The 20,851-nt window shown below is 40.0% G+C and overlaps 1 long non-coding RNA gene across 2 annotated transcripts; it reads right to left on the bottom strand.

Moving 5' to 3' along the window:
* Positions 1-203: 203 nt before the first annotated feature.
* Positions 204-18,325, bottom strand: LOC122175762. Of its 2 annotated transcripts, XR_006177503.1 has the most exons (5): positions 18,236-18,325; positions 7,121-8,734; positions 5,069-5,294; positions 4,110-4,273; positions 204-1,105 (listed from the first exon to the last, which is right to left on the bottom strand). It is a non-coding gene; the product is annotated as an uncharacterized LOC122175762 (long non-coding RNA). The 2 variants fall into 2 exon arrangements; XR_006177502.1 differs by lacking the exon at positions 18,236-18,325 and having other exon boundaries at positions 7,121-9,180.
* Between the last annotated feature and the right edge of the window lie 2,526 nt (positions 18,326-20,851).

The raw sequence follows: 20,851 nt of genomic DNA, 5'->3' as shown, positions 1-20,851 counted from the left end.
ATAAGTAAAACACCTGGGCATAACAAGTCTGAGGGGACAAATGCCATTTCTAGAAATGGTTCTTCCACAGAGCAGCACATATTCAAGACCATGCAGAACTCCACACCATCAGCAAACTCTTCTCATTCTTTTGTTTGCTGCAATAATTTTGTCTCAAAGGCTTTGAAAGATTTTCATCTTCATTTTTAATCAAAAGAGCATCACAGTGTATTTCATAAATAGCAGAAACAATATTTTCCATAATCACTGTGGAAAGTTACCATGTCACTCTTCTTCAAAGTCACCTTTTAAACAGAAAACAGTTTATTGAGCTACTTTGTCCCTTAAATTAGCTTAAAAAGAAAAATGGGTAGCAATTCCTATAGAGAAAGTAACAGAAACTCCCCATGATTATTTTATTGCACTTTACAAAAATGCCAAAGGTTTTTGTGCTGTACAGTGTGAAAAATACCACATTTTCAAATGAAAAAAAAAAGCCACTCTGAAGAATCCTTCTAATTAAGTTACTCCTGGAAGTCTGAATAATTTTGCTGTTTGTACAGCAGGCTTTCAACACTGGGAGGTCTGTTCATTACCCTTAGATTAAAAGGTGTGAATTTGTTATGAACTTCTTCCTGATGGAAGAAGAAAAACTAGCAAGGTGGGATATTAAAAATGCAAACAGCTGGTTTTACAATGGAAACTGAATCTTCTGGAGGGTTTTTTTTCTATTCCAGACTGATTTTCTTCTGTTTCCAAGAAAGCTGTCTTACAGAATTAGAACTGTGGTATCTAACACAACAGTGCATTAGGTAGGGGTATTGAACATGGGTACCTGCTTTCTTTGGGTTTGCAACCAACACTGAGCTTTAAGTAATAGCAGAAAATACCCACTTTCAGTGCAGTTTTCAAGTAACAAAGTACTGGTATAGCTGAACTTTTCCTTTCTAAACACTGGAGAATAAACATGCAGCACAAAGATCTTTGCAGTCACAATCATAGAGGAAAGCTGACACTTATCTCTTCCTGATTCACTGAACCCGTATGCCTGCATCTGTTGTGTCAGCATTTTCAGAAGCAGTAGCATGGAATAACACCTGGCTTGATCACGTGGTTCAGAATTACACTGCAAGGAGAAAAACAACACAAAAAAACCTAAAAAACACGTGTAATTGAGAAGATGATTGATCTATCTTCAGAAAGCAAAGTGCTACGACCATTCAGTTACTCAGAATCCTAAAGACTGCCCATCACAACATGTAGCCTTGTTTGGTAAAGATACCAAACTCCCATTTCAGCACTGGCCAAACTCCTTTCCTAGATACAAAAAGTCACACGTTTTCTGTGTTATTGGGAAATAACCCAAGAGAGATTATAAACAACGTAATCTAAGAAGTTGGCTTTATGCCTTTGCAAAGGCTTTGATAGGTCCTGTTGGCTCGTGCAGATGTTTTGAGAATAGTTACACATATTTTACTGGTAGCGATGTTTTTCCATTGTTCTGAAATCCCAGCATGGGACCGTTAAAGCAAATGTCCCTTTGAAGGCATAAAACCGAGCAGAGCAAGCAGAAATTGGGTACAAGAGATGGGAAGATGACGAACTGCAATCCCAACCTCTGAGCATGATCGGAGAGGGAGACCTGCACTCGGGGGTTTTAGTATCTTCTTCAGCACAGCATTTTACTTAAACTGCCTAACACAAGAAATCACTCTTTTGAACAACTGTTAAGTCACCTGCTTAAAATCTCATATGCCTTTGCAGAGAGAAACAAACAGTAAGATAAAGAACCCAGAAGACTGGAGTTCTGGAAAGGAATGTGTGCACACGGTATGGATATCTCATTGATGAAGACAACTGACTTGGGTCTGAGAGAAAAGTGGCATTTTCTGGATTTTAGACCCAGAAAATCCCATTACAGTTCAGATGACTAAGGCTCCAATTCCGAGAAAAGGATATTTAAATGAAACCCAAACCAGCTCTATAAGAAGATACTTAAATTGCTACTTATTATGCAAAAACTTAGCAATTTGTTAAACCTGTATCCAATTAAAATGAAATAAATATCAGAATGCATTTAAATGCTTTTCTAAATTGGAACTTTAAAACCTTTTCCTGGAAGTTGATAAGGAATATCTACAGCAGTTGAGACTTACTGCAGCCTTTTCCATATTTCACTACAGTCACGCTTTTACACAGTCACTAGAAACTCGTAATGCAGACTTTGTCTACTTTCAAAAATTAATGCTCTCTGTGGGAGCTTTGTTAATAGTCAGAACTTAATTGCTTTACAATGCTCTCCAATCAAGACCATTTCTAGCAACTCACTGGATTATAGTACTAACAAACTGTTCACCCCAGCAGTGAAAGTGATTGCCCAAAACTGTTACACAGAGATAGGCAGGGTTTCCCCCCAACAGTCTAAACTGAGGAGTTTGTTTGTGCTTCTACTGCACATCACTACTCTGCATAGAAAAATTAAAGTAAATCAATATTTCTACTTCTTTGGATTTCTGAGTTTAACCACTGCTTCACTTTACTTGCCCTTGTCAGATTCGTTCTGCTCAGCAGTTGACAGAAGACACAGTTCTGACTCATTTGAAGGGGACGTTTTTAACCTTCTGAATGAACAAAAACAAACTAGACCTTTTTCTTTCTTTCTGTGAACTTTTGAAATCAGTCTGTCCTGGGTTTTGCATAGTGGAATGCTTGAAAAATCTGACCTACATCTAACCACAGCGACTAAGAATCTTTTATTGACTTCAGTCAGTGGCCTTTGAATCAGGGTCTACAAGAAACTGTGGCTTTGTGTTTTAAGACAAATAAGAAAACAGAATTTAAAGGGACACATTGTTTCAAACAGACTCTTTCAATTCCTTAGCAACAATTTAAGAAGTCACAAGGGAAATGAGTTTTTATGGTCTCATCATTTCTTTGATGTAAAAGTGCACACTCCATCTTTCTGGCATTTCATTCAACAGCTTCACATGAGAAAAAAAGGAGCCCCACTGTGCATAAAGAGAATAAAATATGTTCAAGAAGAAACAGGAAAAGAGATTCAGGTTAATACGAAGGTCAACCTCTTTCTGTGTTTCAAATCTGCACTTTGCTGAGATCTTAAAGAGGAGTAGAAAAAGCTTTAATCTTCAGTGCTGTCATCCTTGTGCTGGAGAACTAAAATCCAAACAGAAATGCTTTGGCTGATGTTAGCATTGTGAATTGCTGTTAAATCTTATATCTCCCCCTGAAATACTGGACCCGACGTGACACTCTTCATATTAAATAAAACTAATGCCTCATGAAGGCTATCAGTGATCTCAAAATGCCAGAATCTGCCAGTCACTTTTCTTTCCTCCTCCCCTCATCCTATGCAACGATGCAGTGGGAGGCCTCAAGTAGCCCCAGTCCCTGCACAAAACTTATGGTCCAGGATGGAGGAGCCAGCCCACCTCCCTGCCTTCCTTTGCATTTCTGAACCAAATCCCAGGAACTGGTCATAATCTGATGCCATTCCACAAGCACAAACAGAGTTTTCAGGATCCTTCCCCTCCCAGGTGTGCTCTGGCTGCTTTGCTCTGCCTGGAGGCTGCAGGCTGTCCCACAGATGGGCCATAGATAGCAGTTTGAGCTGAAGGTCTCTCCAAGAACACAGTGCAATGGCAGCCCAAGCTTCATCCCTGCAGAAGGAGAAGGAAGCATGGCTCTGCCCACCGGAGAAGAAATAGGCTGAACCATGAGGTTTTCAGGTACAGTGAGGCTGAGGATGGGCAACGGAGAGAAAAGCACCTTCCCTGGCTCTGCCTAAGAGGCAGGGCTGGGAACTCCCCCATCTGAGGTAACGTGGAGAAGTGCAGAAGACCCTCTCCAAATGCAGGCATTTGATTTTCAGGATCATCTCCTTGTAGTGTTGTGTGTGCATTTTTGTACTGTGCTTGTGTTTTTGGTGTGTTTCATTTTTCTTCTTTTTTAATTCTTTTTCTCTTCTTACAAAAGAGCCAACCAAGCATGAGAAGGTACTACTGAGAGCATGGGAGCTGACAGGTCTGCCACAGAAATACTTCATCAGCTACTTTGAGATTAAGCTTAAAATGTTTTTTTAATGCCAATATTTTATTCATCCACACAATTACCTCTTCCTTGCAGGAGAACTGCTGGACAATTACAGTGCCTACTATTTATAGCCTATCAAAGCTGGAAGTCAGTTCTCTCGATCACGTAGTGTGGGGCTCATTTCACCAGCAGTGGTTGAAGGAGTGAGAAAGAGTCTCCTCTGCCTGGCTGTGTTCTTTTCCACCTTAAAAGTGAAGAATTAATATTAAAAAAAAAAAAAAAAAAAAAAAAAAAGACACAGCTATCTAACTAGTATCATACTATGTGGGCTGCATTATATTAAACAAACAAAAAAAATCAGGAATGAATTTATATTTGTAGCTAGACAAGCACAAGGAAAAGGGTTTTCACACAAACATAAGAATTTCCCTAATATTTAAAACTCTTCCCTGAATTATATTTTTCCATTACACTTTCCCAAAAGGACAAAATGATCTCTTTTTTTTTTTTTTTTTAATTACTAGGGGTGAGAGAAGAAGAGTCCACGATTAAGATTTATTTATTTTTATTTAACTGCTAAGGAAAGCACACCGTAGGGCAACCACAGGAAGGAGAAAGTCCAAATTCATACAGTGCTTCTATCTCCCAACTCATGGGAGTAGCAGCGTCAGCTCTTAGCGATGGAGCAGAAACCACTTAAAATGGATCTGGAAAGGTGGTGAGAACTGTGGCTGCTTCCATCCATAACTGTCACCCCAAACAACCCATCATAGTTAAGTGATAAATACGACAGTGAACATCACTATCTGAAAGCTGAATGTCAAATGAATAGGAATGAGAGCACGCTGCCATTCAGTTTTGAAATCCTTGCTTCAAGAGCAGCAGCTGCTATCTGCTTTGCCTTTTGTTCAGGCAAAAGAAACGAGACTTATTCTTACTCTGCTGCAGATGTAAAATGTGTTTCATTTAGCATGCCTAAAACCAACAGCTCTCTGTGTGAGCACAGAGCTCAGTGCCATATCACACAAGTCTTGAGTACCTTTGAAATTTTCTTTCACTTCAGTTTCCCTAGTTGAAAATAGGGGTGTTTAGCTGTGAGAATTCACCAGTTCAGGTGTCTGACGGGAAGAGGTTTGGCACCATCCTGGCAGGAAGATTGGGTGAATGCACTACCAGCTGCAGTGATTTATGGAGGGGACGAAGGAATAAGCAAAGCCACAGGTAGAGATGAACAGCAGCATGAGATTACAGCATCGGGAAGAAATCTGTTTAGAATAGAAAACAAGGAATAAATATTTTTCTCTCCACTATGAACAACCTTTACATTTCAATCTTCTGGCTTAGTGCCTTTAGCTATCATTTGAGACTCCTTGTTCTGCTGAATATTTTTGCATCATAATTCTGCAGTCTAATGTCTTTTCAGAATAAATTTTAAGTTCTTCTTCATCCTTTCATCCTTTAGTAACAAGCGTAGACACAAACATACCTGTTCTGCTTCTCCCTCCTCTGTAGCTTAAGTGCAATTTACACTTTTGTTTGTTCAGCCACCAGCCCCTCCAGCATATGTAAATGATGCAGCTGACTGGATGCATTGTGAAGAACTTCAAAACTATTTCTGAGCAGAATATTGACTCAATGATTAGAGGAAAGCTTTCTAATATTTGTATACAAAACATTTTCACATGAAGGTGGCACGCTTAAGCTTTGAAGAGATGATAATCATGTATTATATCCCTCTAGTTAAAAAATTCATGGTTGCTCTATGGAAATATCAGGAACTCGTGTTTCTCTGCGGCTGTGTTACATCTTTAATTAAATGCGTCGTACGAGGGTGCACAGGGCTATGAAGCATTTGGCCTCTATAATGCAGGCAGTACCCTGCAAACCGTGGCCACGCAGCCTGATGTGAGTAATGGACTCGTAAGTAGCTGCAGGATCTGCTGCCTCATCCCAGGAATTGCACCACATTGATTGCCTGCCCACGAACCTGTCTCCTCTGCCCTTCAACCCACCTCCACAGTGGCTGCTCTCATGAAGTATATATCCAAGGGAGAGGACCTAAAGAGCAGGCTGATACTGCAAAGCCACATCAGTACACAAATTCCTGCTGCCTCTTCTGCGTATTGGTGTTGTTTTTTATCCGCTAAAGAAAAATGGTTTTCAAGATCGTTGTTTTCCACACTCTCACTCCCTTCTGCCTTTGGTAATTGGAGGGAAGGTAGAGATGCATTAGGCATCCTGACAGTTTCTTACTCTGCTGCAGAGAGAATGTCTCATGGAGATTTTTTACATAGATTCCTGGCCAAGTTTCAGAGAAGGTCATTGCAAACTATCTCTTTTTATTACATCACTACCAACTGTGCTGGTTTTGGCTTTGAGACCCACTAGAGGAAGGCAATAGCATGCCAAGTGTTGGGCAAGGTATGTTTGTGCAGAGATTATGCTTATCCAACAACATAGGGAGTTGCCAGAATTCCTTCTTTGTGAAAATATAGAAGATATCCTACCAGTGAATGGCTACACTCAACAAAGCAGCAGCCACAGACAAAAATTCCTGAAATGTCCCATTTATAGCACATGGCCATAAATCTAGACATTTCTGCAAAGCAGGTAACAGTGTGTTTGATGCTGGGTAAGAAGAGACATTGTTGAGAACCTATATATGAGCTCCTAATACATAAACTGTAATTTTACGCTGCTTGAATAATGTTGATAAAAGCTAGAGATATAGCTGACAAGAAGATAGAAAACCACCGCCTTAAAAATGAAATTGATACTGAACCAAAGAACAACAGCACTCAAATAATAATGCTACAGTGTATCACCCTGTTAGAATTCTGTGCAAAACACTGACTAGATTGTTTAGGAATAGATGTCATATTTTAGATAGAAATATTTATTCCGGGAAAAAAAAATTAACCAGCTGCCAAACCCCTGACTGTCAATCAAACTGCTATAGAACGAGATAGATACAACCATCAAACAGCAAGGTGGCCTATAAAATACAATAGAAGACAGAAGAAGAAAATTTACCTTCCCTGCTCAGGGAAATAGGAGAAGTGCAGAAACATTGGCTGCCATGAACACTTACCTTCCTCCAGTCATTTTGCTTTTCCTGTTATCCCCTACCCACTTCCATTCAGCAGCACTTGGCAGTATGCTGGCCACATTCTTCCTCAGGAGTATGCATGGGCTGCCTGCAGAAGTATGGGAGACAGAGGTGAGGTCAAGGGAGGAAAGGAGATGAGAGGCTCTGGCTCTGATATCTCCCTCTGATGCTTGCAAGGCTTGGGAGAAGTTTAGAGAGCAAGGGCAGGACATGGACTGATGCTGTTTCAGGGCCCAAAGAGAAAACAGACTGAAGGCAGGATAAGAGTTAATGTGTCCATCCAGAATCAGGTCCATTTAAACTTTCAATTGCCTGTGTCTTTTTCCTACGCTTACATGGAGGTTCTTTTGTGTCACCGCATCCCCCTCCCTTGATCCTTGTTTTTCTCTAAGGCATTATCTGGTTTTAAATTATGTAACAATAATGCTGTCTTTGAAACAGTAATGTAATTGAATGATATGCTACATCCTTTCATTTGTGCTTAACCTTTAAAGGACACATTTATATAAAATATCCAGCAGTGCCCTCCTTTTTACTCCCTGGCTAAATGCACCTGTAAGACTCTATTTACTTACCGTAATAGTGCAGGAATGCAAAATTTAATAATGCCCAATTTTTTATAAATACACATCTTTCAGCTGAAAATGCAATGCTGATTTATGGGATAATTCCTAAGGCTAAATGACTTTCGAGGCTGATCAGACAAAAAGACTGAAACATTTGACTTACATTACAGTGCAGAGGCTTTGGTACTCTACTATCAGCAGTGAAGTAATTCATGAGTTTGTGAAGCAGAAGGACTTCGTGGACGTAAGGAAAGCCTCTCTTACTTATGGCTGTTTTAGGCGTTTCTGTGCTCCCTTCCAGTTCATGCCAAACATGATGCTCTGAGATTCGGGCAGAACGGGCACCCAGGCAGCAGCAGTGAGCACAGCCTTCCTCCTGATACACACTGCTCAATGTTTCCAAACCCTGTGCAATCTGCTGGTGTTGTTGCTGTATATCAGCAGTTCAAATATTCGGTATTTTAAGTAAATAGAGGACCTCAAAGCTGCCAGCCTGATAAATATCAGAGGATTGAGTTTGCTAAGGAAACTGAAGTAGTTCCAAACTAATTTGGTGCATTAAATCTGCATTTGGGAGAAGGAAAAACCCCTTCATTTTAGTGTTCAAGCTCAGTGCAATTTTCGTGTGCATTCTATTGTGTTCCTAACTATATAACAGGCAAATAATGCTTATCTTTGGGCAGATGGATACATCACTAAAAATGACAAGCCCATTAGATCAACAAGGGCTACATAATTATCATGGGGAAATAAAGCCAATAAATCTATCTGGTATAAATTATGGGCTTATGAAGTCATACATAATGAAATAAATATTTAATTTTTCTAAAATCCAAAGCCTTCCTTCGGAAACAGGAATATTAAAAATTCATTTCCATTTCTTACGTCGGGAGCAGTGCGGTTGAGTGGTTTCAGCACAGGCGTGCACTCCCAGGCACTTCTCAATCCTGTTCCTGGTTCTGCCATTGATTCACACTGTGGTCTGAGCCAGTTTCCACCTCTTTGTACTCCTCTCTGCCCATCTGTAAAGCTGAGATAATGCTCACCTGCTCCATAGAACCATTAGGAGAATTAAGAAACATCTGCTGTGCATCTTGAAGACATGAAATACCCTCAGAACGCAAAACAGCATTATTTGAGAGATGGATAAAACCTTCCAGGGTTTGGAGATTTTCACTTTGTCACCAAACCTCTCACTACCTGGCAGGATTGATTTCCACTTCACTAATTCAGTCAGCTCTCTCTTTCTATGATACTTATTATTTCACTCTGCTTTGCTAAGTCTGTCACCATTAAAAGAGATCTGTTTACTGTAAGTCAGCTCTTCCAAAAAATAATTGGCAGCAAGTTCCTGCTGGAGACACAGCAAAGGGAACATCATCCTCTGCAAAAGATTCACCCGCTGCCAACGCAGGTCCTGCTCTGAGAGCAAAGATGCGCACTGTCTGCTCCATAATTATGGAGAAAAGGTGAAGGAAAAGGGCTGTTTGGGGATGTAAAATTATAAAATGGAAGCACAAGCAAAGAGGAAAACAAAAGTTTAGTAATTAGAACTTTTGCTACGTGCTGAAATAGAAACAACTTCTCTACAAGGAATGAAGAGAATATTTATTTTCATCTAATATTTTGTAAACTGTGTGGAACAGTCTATGGCAACTCCATCAATAAGATTGCAATACTCGTATTTCAAAACTGAAGTAAAATAGTTTTCCTTCTTGATCAGTAATATTGTATGTCATTCTGCTGTAGCCATATTGTATCTATCCATTCTATGCAGCATATTTCCAAGATTATTTGATTTCTTTGCCTGTCCTCTTCAAATTTTATCATATATATATATATATACACACATCTAACTTCAGTATTTATTGACTTTTCTAAAGTCAATACAAAATGAACCTGGTGATACCATTCTTTTAGTATATTTTGTTTAGCTTCATTGTTACTCTCTCAACTAAATTTTTTTCGTACACTTAAAACTCAAGTTTTTTGAAAGGTAGGAAAGGTAGAAAGGGTCGCAGTGGTAGAAAGGTAGGAAACTGTGTTAGTTTTAAAAGTATTTGGGAAAAATAAAAGGAAAAAAAAAAAAAACTATCAACAAGCAAAACCCAAAATGAAAAAAAAAAAAAAGGTATATAACACTTCCCAATTAACACAGAAGGCAGATGAGTCACACCATCCAGTTTTGCCAAAGGTGGTTTAGAGTTGGTGTTCTGTGTTCTGCAATGCTTGGCTGGAATTAACAATGACCTGCACGATTAACTGAGAAATCTGACCTGAAAAGCAGCAAGGCTTTAATTGCTGTTAAGGAATCCACTTTGGCCTTGAAGCCTTTATTCTGTTCCACATAAACTCTTGTTCTCTGCCATCAATCTGTCTCTCTGTAATCCCAGAGATTAGAAGGGCAGGAAGAGTCATTCTCATACCTCATCCTTCAGACAGATCTGTTGGATATCCTTGAGGCAAGTTTCACTGGATCAAACTTTGGCTGAGCTGAGTTCCTTCTTGTAGGAAGTCAATGGCCTTGACTTAATGGCTTTAAGTACCCATTCTGCTTTTGGCCACTTAACTGTCCAATTCGTTTCTTGTTTTTAGGCATAGAGCAGGCTTTGTGTGAGAGGGAAAGAAGCTGTACCCCACTGGAAAGGACAAAGTATTTCCAGGCTGAGCGTATCACTTAGTTTTATATTAAAGAAGAGTGAACCAATTCAACCTCTAAATCAATGGCAGATTTTCCAAACCTTGAGTAATGTTTGCAGCCCTGCAGTGAACTCGCACCATTACGCCGGCTTTCTCTCAAAAAAATCCTGTTATAAATGCCTTGAATCATTTCACAGTGCTCTCATCCAGAAGATGAACATTTCTAGAAAATAATTTGTCCCTGCCATATCTGTAGGTATGTAAATCCATGCTCACAGGAAAAAGATCAACTGACAGTACCTGAAAAAATCAGTTTACTGTACAGACAGCAAACTACTTCCACGTACATCACATGCAGCACTATCTGCAGCAAGCATGGCAAATTGCTGCAAACACACAGGCTCAGCATCTACAGCTGTAACCACGACAACTGCCCTGCAACGACACAGGCTAGGAAAAGATCTCCAAAATACTTGTGTCTGCTGCAGCACGATCTCGTCTTTCTGAGGCAATTCCAAGCATTTCACAAACAAAACGTCAGAATTCATCTGCCTGAGGCACTGTCACAGATGTTATGCTGTGGATTCGGAGGGAGGGCTGTGCTGTCAGAGCCACAGGAGCCCAGCATTGAACACTGCACAGTGTTGCTGGCTGAATAAGATCCTGAGCTGGCTGGAGCTCAGCAGCCTCTAGGAGGGATGGGGACAGCCTGCTTGAGCACAACAGTGTGGGCTGCAAAAGTTAAGGGCAAGGATACCAAGCACTACAACAGTGCTTTGATTCTAAACACTGAAGAACTTGTATGTTAGTGTAATTGCCATATCAATAGCTCTTTGTATTTTACCCATCCACAATACCAAATAGTGCCCTAAATATGTCATCATCTCTAAGATGTCTAGGTGCCCCAGTTTACCCCATGAACAGCTATGCAATCATAATATGTTTTTGAAATCATTCACAGAACAATAAGTTCTGAGTTCCTCAGTTGGTTGGTTTTCATTTAAAAACTAACAAACACAAAAGCTAAAATCTAGTTCCTGTTAAAGAAAGAAAAAATGACAAAAACACTTTCATATCCCAGAACAAATGTCTTCAACTGTGTCAAAGCCCAGAGAAGCTGGAGTTCATATGGCAGCCATTCCCAAATGCACCATGAATGCTACCCACAGAACAAGCTTTAGATAAAATTTGCCATTTCCTTTTGCTACGTTCTTTGGGAGTATTTCCATTCTGCCTTGAGCATAGATCTCAACACAAAGGGCTGCAATATGCAGCTCCAATTCATGACAGAGTGCCTATGCCATGAAAAATCTCAGCACCTTCAATGAGATATTGGTACATCTAAGGCTTACTAATATGAGCAGGAGTTGATGACTAACATGAAAATCTGCTTCAAAAATACCACTGCTAGAGCTGACATATTATTATAGACAGTCTATTGTACTTGCAAAAGACAAGTAAAGAGCTCTTGGTTGAGAATACATGTCAGAAAAATGACGTGTTTTCATCACTTCCAGCCCTAGTTAAAAAAACTCTGAATACATTAACCAGCTGAAGGAAAAATACTTTCAGCTTTTGTATCACAGTGGGAATCTGTAAATCTGCTACAGTGTAACAGACAATTAGTTTGAATTCAACCATTTATCATTTCCAAAAAGTTATTATTATTATTATTATTTAATCATACATATACAAATAGAGGATTTTTCACTGAGTTCCCCATGCTCCACTTTTGGGGATCCAGCAAACAGAGGGTGTTTTGGGTGGCAGGACCAGTTCAGTCATTGCAGCTAATTCATTATCTAATACAAAGCTTCAGCTTGTTATTTCATCCCAACTACATGCCCCTGTATGCTAATTCAAAATGATCCAAACCATGTGATGAAAATCTGGTAACTATTTCAGCATGCCACCTGCATGGGACCCCATGCTTTGCTTTCAGTAACTTCCTATCAGAAGTGGATATTCTGTTTTGTTTCCTAGACCAGACTTGCTATTTCCTTTATCCAGAAGGCTTCAGCTATGCTCTGGGGACTGAATTCCATGCATCTGTAGGGATGGCTGTGTCTCTAGGAATGCCTGGCACCGCTTCTGAAATGTGTTGCTTTTGTTGGCACCAGTAAGTATCTGAGCGTACTTGTTTTGGCTGAAGTTTTCCTTTTGTAATCTAATACTGACCCAGAATCATCCCTTCATGAAAATGAGTGGATGGAAAGCACAGGTCCTTCTCTGTGATTCTGCTTTTCTTAAGCTAAGCTGGACATCCTTTCCAAATTCAGTCCAACAGAACGAGTCCATTTTGTATTTTTTTGCGACTGATTATTTGCAGGAAGCAAATAAAAAGGAAAAAGGATAAAAGGAGGGATGTGGCCATGGATACACCACACAGGCTTCCATCAGAGACACATCTACAGCCAGGAGCATTACTGAAGTGGCTAAAAGGAAGCACCAAGGGGATTCATGCTTTGAAAAGTCTGAAAATGCAACTATGCATATCATCTCGACAATATTATTTTTATGTATTTATTCCTATACATAGCCCAGAACACTTAGGAGGCAGCAGCAGGTCAGTGGTGACACAATAGTTATCACTATATATCATTTGTGCATATTGTATCATTGTATCATTGTATTGTATCATTGTATGTATGTATCATTGTATCATTGTATCATTGTATTGATGCATTGTATCATAAGTGTTCAGGGCAGACAGGAAAAAATGCTTTCCCAGAAAGTACATGTTATAAGGATGTTTAATTAATCTAATGGCTTAGTGGGTGCCATTAAGCACCTCTTTAGGTTAATTTCATTCTCAGCAGGCAGGTGGATAAATAGGAAGTGATTTTACTCCTTCTGCCAGACAAAGCATCGTTTCATTAGACCAGAAGGGATTGGGCTTTTTCAGACCTTGCATTTATCTGACTGCTCTGTGAAGAGACAAACCCTCACCCTGTTTCAAGCCTTACAATAGCAGGGAGCCCACTGCTGGAAAGCCCCTCTAGGTAACAGCTTACATCTCCACTGCTCTCTTACTCACACACTAAGAAATGTGGGACTTTAAGGGCAAGCTTGAAGCTGGACAGCAATGTCTGTTTCTGAAGTAGAATCACACTTGTGACTACACTGCTGCTCTCAGCCCCAGACAGATCAGCTCATTCTCATTTAGAATCACAGAATCATAGAATTCCTTGAGCTGGTAGAGACCCATAAAGGCCATCTGGTCCAACTCCCTGCAGAGAACAGGGACAGCCTCAACTCTGTCAGGTGCTCAGAGCCCACACCAGTCAAAGCAACCTGATCCAACTGTAGATTTAACTCCACTGCACACACAATAAACCACAAGATAAACCGAGGATTCGCCCAAACACTGCAATCTCAATGAAGAGAACGACTTACTGCTATCAACGCCAGTTGTCTCTGGCAAGAACCACCCACGTACGAAACACAAAGATGCATCTAGAGTAAACTGCAGCAGATAAGCTCTCAGCATTTTCTAAGCAAGCATGATAGATTTCTCAAGGTCAAAATTGTATCTTTTATTAAATGCTACAGACATCTCTTTACTAAACATTTTCCAAATATTACTCAAACTAAAACATCTCTTGCTTTCCCTACAGTTCACCTTTTTAACAAGAACACCTCTTTATATGACCTTGCATAGGCTGAGACAATTAAACAAACACCTTAAAGGACTCAGAAATTGATTTTGACAGAAGTAAAATCCAGCACTGAAAATGCAAAGAAAACGCTGTGGTTTAACTACCTCACCATACATTACACACGAAGTGACAAAAATATCTCCAGGGCTTTGCATTTATGCACTGGAGTTCAGATACTTAAAAGTTTAAACATTTAAATCTGGATTTACTTGTTATCCTAAGCAGCCTCCTGCAGTTTTACAGCACTAAGTTCTTCAGATTTGTCTAATTCAAGGCTGCACATGCATGACATACTGAAGCAGCTTTAAAAAAACACACTTGTTCCTGAGTTACTGAAGCAACCTCACCTTGTTCTGAAACCAAGGGTGTATCTGAAAAACATGACATGGACATTGCTCACCCTGGGCAGCCCTCATTGACCCGTGGTACCCAAACCTCAGCAGCACTAAGGCTCTTTGTTTGCGAGTGAAAAAGTCATTGAGAAACAGGTCCTGTATCACCTACGGCTTGGCTTCTATTTGATCTCATCCCCAGCATCAGAAGGAACAGAAAGAGAAAAGTTAAAAGAAAAAAAGTAAAAATCAAAGAAGAACTTATTTTTTGTACATTCATCATTTCAAAATTGGAATATAGCAGCATTTCAGGTCTTATTAATAAATTAGAAAGAATAAACTGGACCAATTTAATGTGAAATTCACTGTAAGATACAATGAAGTGGTAGGAAATTGTAGATAGCCATCAAAACAAAAAGAAGGCAGAGATGAGAAACCAACCTAATACGCATTACCAACATTATTTACAGACCATGTCAGGCTTAGTTCCACTGAATAGCTTCTCAGCTTGCTTATTATCAGGCATTTTTGTGGTATTTAAATGTTGAAACTACAGATAATTTGTATTCCTTTCCACACCGCAACAGGAAGGTTTAATACAGAAGATAATATCGGTGTTTGAGATCCTGTTACGCTCTCAGCAAGGTGTACCTGCTGTGATCGGATGCTGAGAGAAGGCTCTTTGTCAGACCCATTTCCACAAATTCTTCGCTCATTTTCTGTTATAAAGAGTGCACAGTGCAAAACAACGCATGGTCTGAAGAGGCACTAAGAGTAAAACAAGATTTTCTTGCTTAGCATCAGCTCTAAGATGCACAAACCTAAGGAGAGACCAACACATCCATTTGATGGTGTATGTGCTTACACACCCATGAACTCCTTCGTGAATCAAGGCAACACACAGAGGGAGCAGGCAGTGAGTCTCATCCCATCCCACAGAGCCTTTCTAAACAAAATAAAACGTTAATTTTTGTCCTCAAGCAATGGCTGTCTGTAAGCCTGCGCGATCAATGCAGCAGCCAAAGACGTTGTTATTAAAATGCCCCTTTCAATGTGCTTCATTCTTCACGTTCCTGAGCACTAAAACAGAAGTGTTGAACCTGTGCCTGAGCACATATCATTCAGGTGTTGCTCTGCTGGGATCTATTTTCATCCCATGTGAACACTGTGCTGCTCAACAGCGGGGTTACAGGGGCCAGCTCATTAGTTGGAGGGAAATGGCAGATGGGGAAACAAAAATTCAATGCAGAGAGTTACAAATGGTTTCAGCATTATTAAAAGCTTCTTACACCGGCAGTTTTGGGAAAAAAAAAAAGTTTTCCTCTTTTTTTTTTTTTTTTTTTTTTTTGAGGGCAGCTGACAGTGGCAGAACCTTAACTCTGTAAATACCACAAAGCCAAAGTTCGACACCTGCCAACTGCAGCACATACCTTTGTTTTCAGAATTTGCTTGAGATCCAGAGGATGAATGCTGATGGAAATGTAGACCTCAATGTGCTCTTTTTGGAAGCTGGTGCCCACCTGCCTGCACTCATGAGACGAATGCCACCATCTCCCCACTGTAAGTTCATCATTAGCCATTGCAACGTCAGTCGGGAAGTTGGCTCTTGCTGCTCCCATTATAAACTGTTAGCAAGCCTGGGTCTTTCTTTTAGTCATTAAAAAAAAAAAAACCTAAAAACTGATTTCCAACCTCAGTACGCTTGGGGCAAGTATGTGTTCACCTGCCATCCAGCCAGCGTTACAATCTGCTCTGTCTCAAATACGCATCATTTTCCGGTGTTTACTTCTCTCTCCCACAATTTCTTTGCAGCCATCAGTATCGGCGTTTCTCAGACTTCAATAAGAATTACATTTGTTACTTGTCAGCAAAGCACTGAGAGGGTGAGGGAACCCAATTTGCATACACAATTGCAGTCACATAGCTCACATACACAGACTTTTCTTCCAAACCACCTTGCGCTGACTTGAGATGTCCTTTCTGGTAGCCACACGCTTACAGAAACTGGGTGTTCCATGGCCACTCGCCATTCTTCTAATCCACTGGAGCACTGTTTTGAGTTCTGATGAAAATTCTAAAGTATTCTAACGAAAATTGGCCAGTCCCATCTCCTCATCATTTCAAAACCTTTAGAAATACTATTTACAAGGCACGCAACTGGAAAGCTGCATTGAATAATGCATAAAGAACACTTTTCTTTGAATTTCATAGCCTTTTGATGGCAAAAAACACTGACAGATTGAAAGATGTGATTCTGCCATGTAGCACACAAGATGAAGGGCTCTGTAGAGCCTTCTCTCTTTTAAACAGATCCATCTCATGCAAGTGGATACCTGGGACTCCCATTACACTACACTTTTTTGTTTTGTTATTTTTTTAATAACTACTTTTGAGTGTTGGCATTGTTTGTTCCTCCTGGGTCCTGGTCCTGTAGCAGTGGGGTTTCCCAATGCAGTGACACTGCTCAGAAGGCAAAGGACTGGTTTCACAACCTCTTTCCCATCAATCCCATGGCCTTCATCCCCTCCTCTCTCAGTCACAAGGCAGGGAAATCACTTAGGGACAAGCACAGAATGCCATACATTTAATTCAACTCTTTCAAGAAATTCCTCAATAGTGCTCTCTGTTAATAGCCAAATCGTTACCTGTGCTTTATTCCCACTGTAAAAGTTAGTCATAATATACCATCTGTTCCCCCCTTATTCAGCAGCTAGCACATAGCACTACATACAGAGCATCAGCCAGTCCTTTCACCAGGCAGATAAATTCACAGCCATCATTTTGAGTGATTCATTTGTAGAAATATAAAATTCTCCCTCCTCAAGCATGATTGTCACAGTGCCTCTTCTCAAAAAGTAGAATTATTAATTTAACCCCTGCAGCAGTCTCAATGCACACTGCATATGAGATACTTAATGTGCACAGCTGGTGCGACCATTTTAAAAAATTAGGGAGAAAATAGCTTCTTGGTTTTCAATTTCCTCCCAAAAAAGAAAGAAAGAAAAAAAAAAGGCACATTTTGTTCTGCTCTAATTAGTATGTGTGCCAGTGCATGACTTCCAAAGCAGGCAGATGCTTTGAATGAAGTGTAATGTAGATTTTCATTAATCTTCTTTGGCACAAGACTTTTCTTCTGTTATGTGTATGCAGGAAGTAATGACTAGAGAAGATGAGCAATCACAGGCAGTTCTAACCAACTTAAGCTGGCTTTTGTAAAGGGCAGGATAGGGTCACCAAAGAGTACGGTTACCTCAGTGTATGACGTCTCCCTGTTTCTGGTTTTTCAGTATAATAAAGGTTTTGAAGTAATTCCTTTTTAATAACAGCGCATTAAAAAACTCAGACATGCTAACTAAAGAAATTAAATATCAATGTACTGAATAATGCATGCATTTCAACCAGCCACACGGCTGATCCAGAAGAAAACCACAGACACGCTTTCCTTTCAGGAGGCACAGAATTAAAAATTGTACTTCCTGAAGCATTGATTTCTGGTTCAAAGCCAGTATGGAGAAGGGCCCCATCTTGCTGGAACTATCAATTAGAGCCTATCAATAAGCAGTTTAAAGAAATGTTGGAATTACTTTCGTCTTTCCTCACTTCAATTCAGAGATATTCTCAATTGTTTTAGGTATGACTGAGGGGAAAAATAACAAAAAAGCTTGAGGCTGAGGCTGTGGATGTTTGTTCTTATTAAATAGCCAAGCTGGGTTATTCTACCACAGAGCCAGGTTCTGCCCTTGATTCACTCCCACGTGTCACAGTAAGAACCAAGATGCTTCGGGCTCTCTGAATTATGAGAGCATACTGATGATGTGAATTTTTCCAGTGCTGAGTATGCATTCAGTATAACATAATACAAAAAAAATCTGCTTCTTTTAGAGATCATAGCTACTCTACCTTTTGCCTTTCTGCAGTCCCTTCCATGGCTTTCCTTTTTCTTCCAAGAGACAGTTGTTGCTTTCCTCTGCACTCCTCCATTCATTTGTAAGCTGTGTCACACACATGTAAGAAGAGAGCAGTTCCCACATTAGATTTGAGGATTAACTTCTGAATAAGAGTGATGGGACAGGGAAAGTCATACTCCCTCAGAGACACTGCCTTGGGCAAACACGGCTGCTCAAGCTGTTTGATTTCCACTTTCAGACAAATCTCTCTCATAACTCTGAGGTCTAAAATGCAGCTTCTGCCATGAATGTTCCAGTTCTGACTTCAGGAAGAGGCAGGCTGCTAACTACATTACGTGGCCCAGCTCCAAGCTAACGATGGCATGTTTGACATCTACGTGTAAGAGGAGTTAAATTAAATAAATAAATCTTCCTGTAATAACACAATCATTAATTACACAAATGGATTTCTATTTACAGTCTAAGTGAAATTATGACTTAAGAAGATTACAGAGTAATGTGCAGTATAGAACAGTGCTTTCAGGAAAAGCACAAGCCAAGAAAACATAATGAAAAATATGCGCCATCATTTGAGATAATACACATGGGACACAAAAATAACTTCTACAATTTGAGCAGAAAGAAATATATTTCTTCCTGACTTCTTTAGAAACAGCCAAGCCCATTAAGCAGTAGTACAGCTGTTTTAATGTGCCCTATCTGAGCATTAAAATAAAAAAGGAGGAAAAAATGGGTTTAATCTACTCTATGTATTATCTTTTCCAAAAGGCATGCAGAATAAAGAAAGACATTCCATCCAAACCAGCACGTATCTCAGGAAATGGAAGTGAGAGCTCTTACATTTAGGAAACCCACTTGCTTTAGGACCCCAGTGTTACAGTGGTGGGACTGGACTAGATGCTATGTTCCATGCAAATAGAACGATTCAGAGATTTTATGATAACTCTTCTATTTTCACTTTGCAGAGCAGAATCATTACAATTTAGTTGTCAGGCACCAGATAATAAATACAATTACACTGCTAAAGACAGAGGGTCCCTTCCCGCTCTTAAGGTTGCGACCTTCTGCACATGGATAATCCACCTATGGCAAAGTGTCAGAGCACCTTTCTCTAATGGTTCCTGAACTTTGCCTTGATTCCCACCTTCTTTATCATGTAAAGAACTTAAATTCAAAAGAAAAAAAACCAGGACTCTTCACAAACAAAGCTAGCATTTCTCTTACTCATTCGAACAATAGAAATGATGATGTTGTGGCTTGCGCTCATGTACAGCTGTGTTACTTTATTAGTTCCAGTAAACCTTGTCATCTTTGCACCAGGACACCATGGCAGAACAGATGACAGTTTTGATCTCTGATGTTTTGTTAAGGAGCTCCCAGGGCTTGCTTTATATAATATACACACACACACATTTAGTATCCAACAGTCTCTTAGTGGTTCATTATCAGGTACATTTCTATCTTTTCACCTATGTATATAAAGGGATGATAAATCTGTCAGTTCCAGGAATACAAAGTTAATATCATTTAGACACATAAATCAGCATAAACTCACCTGATTCTATCAGAATGAATTGACGACTCAAGCTCAGACAACTTGTTTAATATTTGAAGAGAAAGAAAGAATCCTCCACAGAAGCAGCTCACAACTTTCCTGTAAGCCCTTCACCAGGATCAGTAAATCACTTGGAAGAAGCACAGTGAGGCCCACTCCATAACTCAGGCACCAAAGAACCCTGGCTACAGACAGCAGATCCATGAATGTGCACATTAGCTTTAAAACTATTTATACAATCTATTGATTTGGTAGATGGTAGATGATGCTGAAACACTGAGGCTGGACTGCCTCTGCATGCACACATACCTTACCACACTAATGTGACATAACGAGCTAATCAAAGGAACGCAAATAATTTGGTTAGTTACATATGTGAGCCTCCCACACTGTTATATTTCATAAATGAAAATGAAAGGAGATAGGATAGACACAAGCTGCTGTATATTCATGAGAAAGGGGCTATAAAGGAACAGTTTTGCTAAGGCTGGCACAATGCACAGTGCTTCACTGGCTCCAATAAATAATAACACTTCAGCTGCAGAAAAAAAGAAATCCACCCTACAAATAAGGTTTGCTTCATAAAACATAATTTGGAAGAAACAGAGTCATGAGGGAGATCCACACGAGCTGAAGGCTGAAGGCAGGTACACCTGGAGAGCAGGAGGGAGCTGGGCAGTGGGCAGTGATGGGAAGCAGGCAGCAGATTGGCAGCTGCCCTCTTGCAGGAATGTTCTGAATGATTCCAGTTGCCATTACCTCAAGGAAGTTTTCACTTGGGTAGCATAAATAATACCCATTTTTAAAGATGAAAGCGGCAAAGAATCTGGCTTGAAATCTTTCTTTCTTCCATACAAAAGCAGCAGTCATTAAGTAGACTGCTTATGGGCTGCAAAGAGATAAGCCAATCTGCCACGCTGCAACCTCAGGAGTCATAACTATGGGTCTCATTCATGTAACACCAAGCTGTGCTTTTAGAACAGCAGCTTTGACCCTTGGTGACTCCAAATATTTTCGCTGTGAAGCCTCTCTAGGGTGCTTCATATATAAATA

Source organism: Lagopus leucura, unplaced genomic scaffold (assembly GCF_019238085.1).
Source record: "Lagopus leucura isolate 7727_CA_CO unplaced genomic scaffold, USGS_WTPT01 Super-Scaffold_741, whole genome shotgun sequence".
Taxonomy (NCBI): Eukaryota; Metazoa; Chordata; class Aves; order Galliformes; family Phasianidae; genus Lagopus; species Lagopus leucura.
Note: the sequence above shows the minus strand (reverse complement) of the source record. Positions and strands in the feature narration are given on the sequence as shown.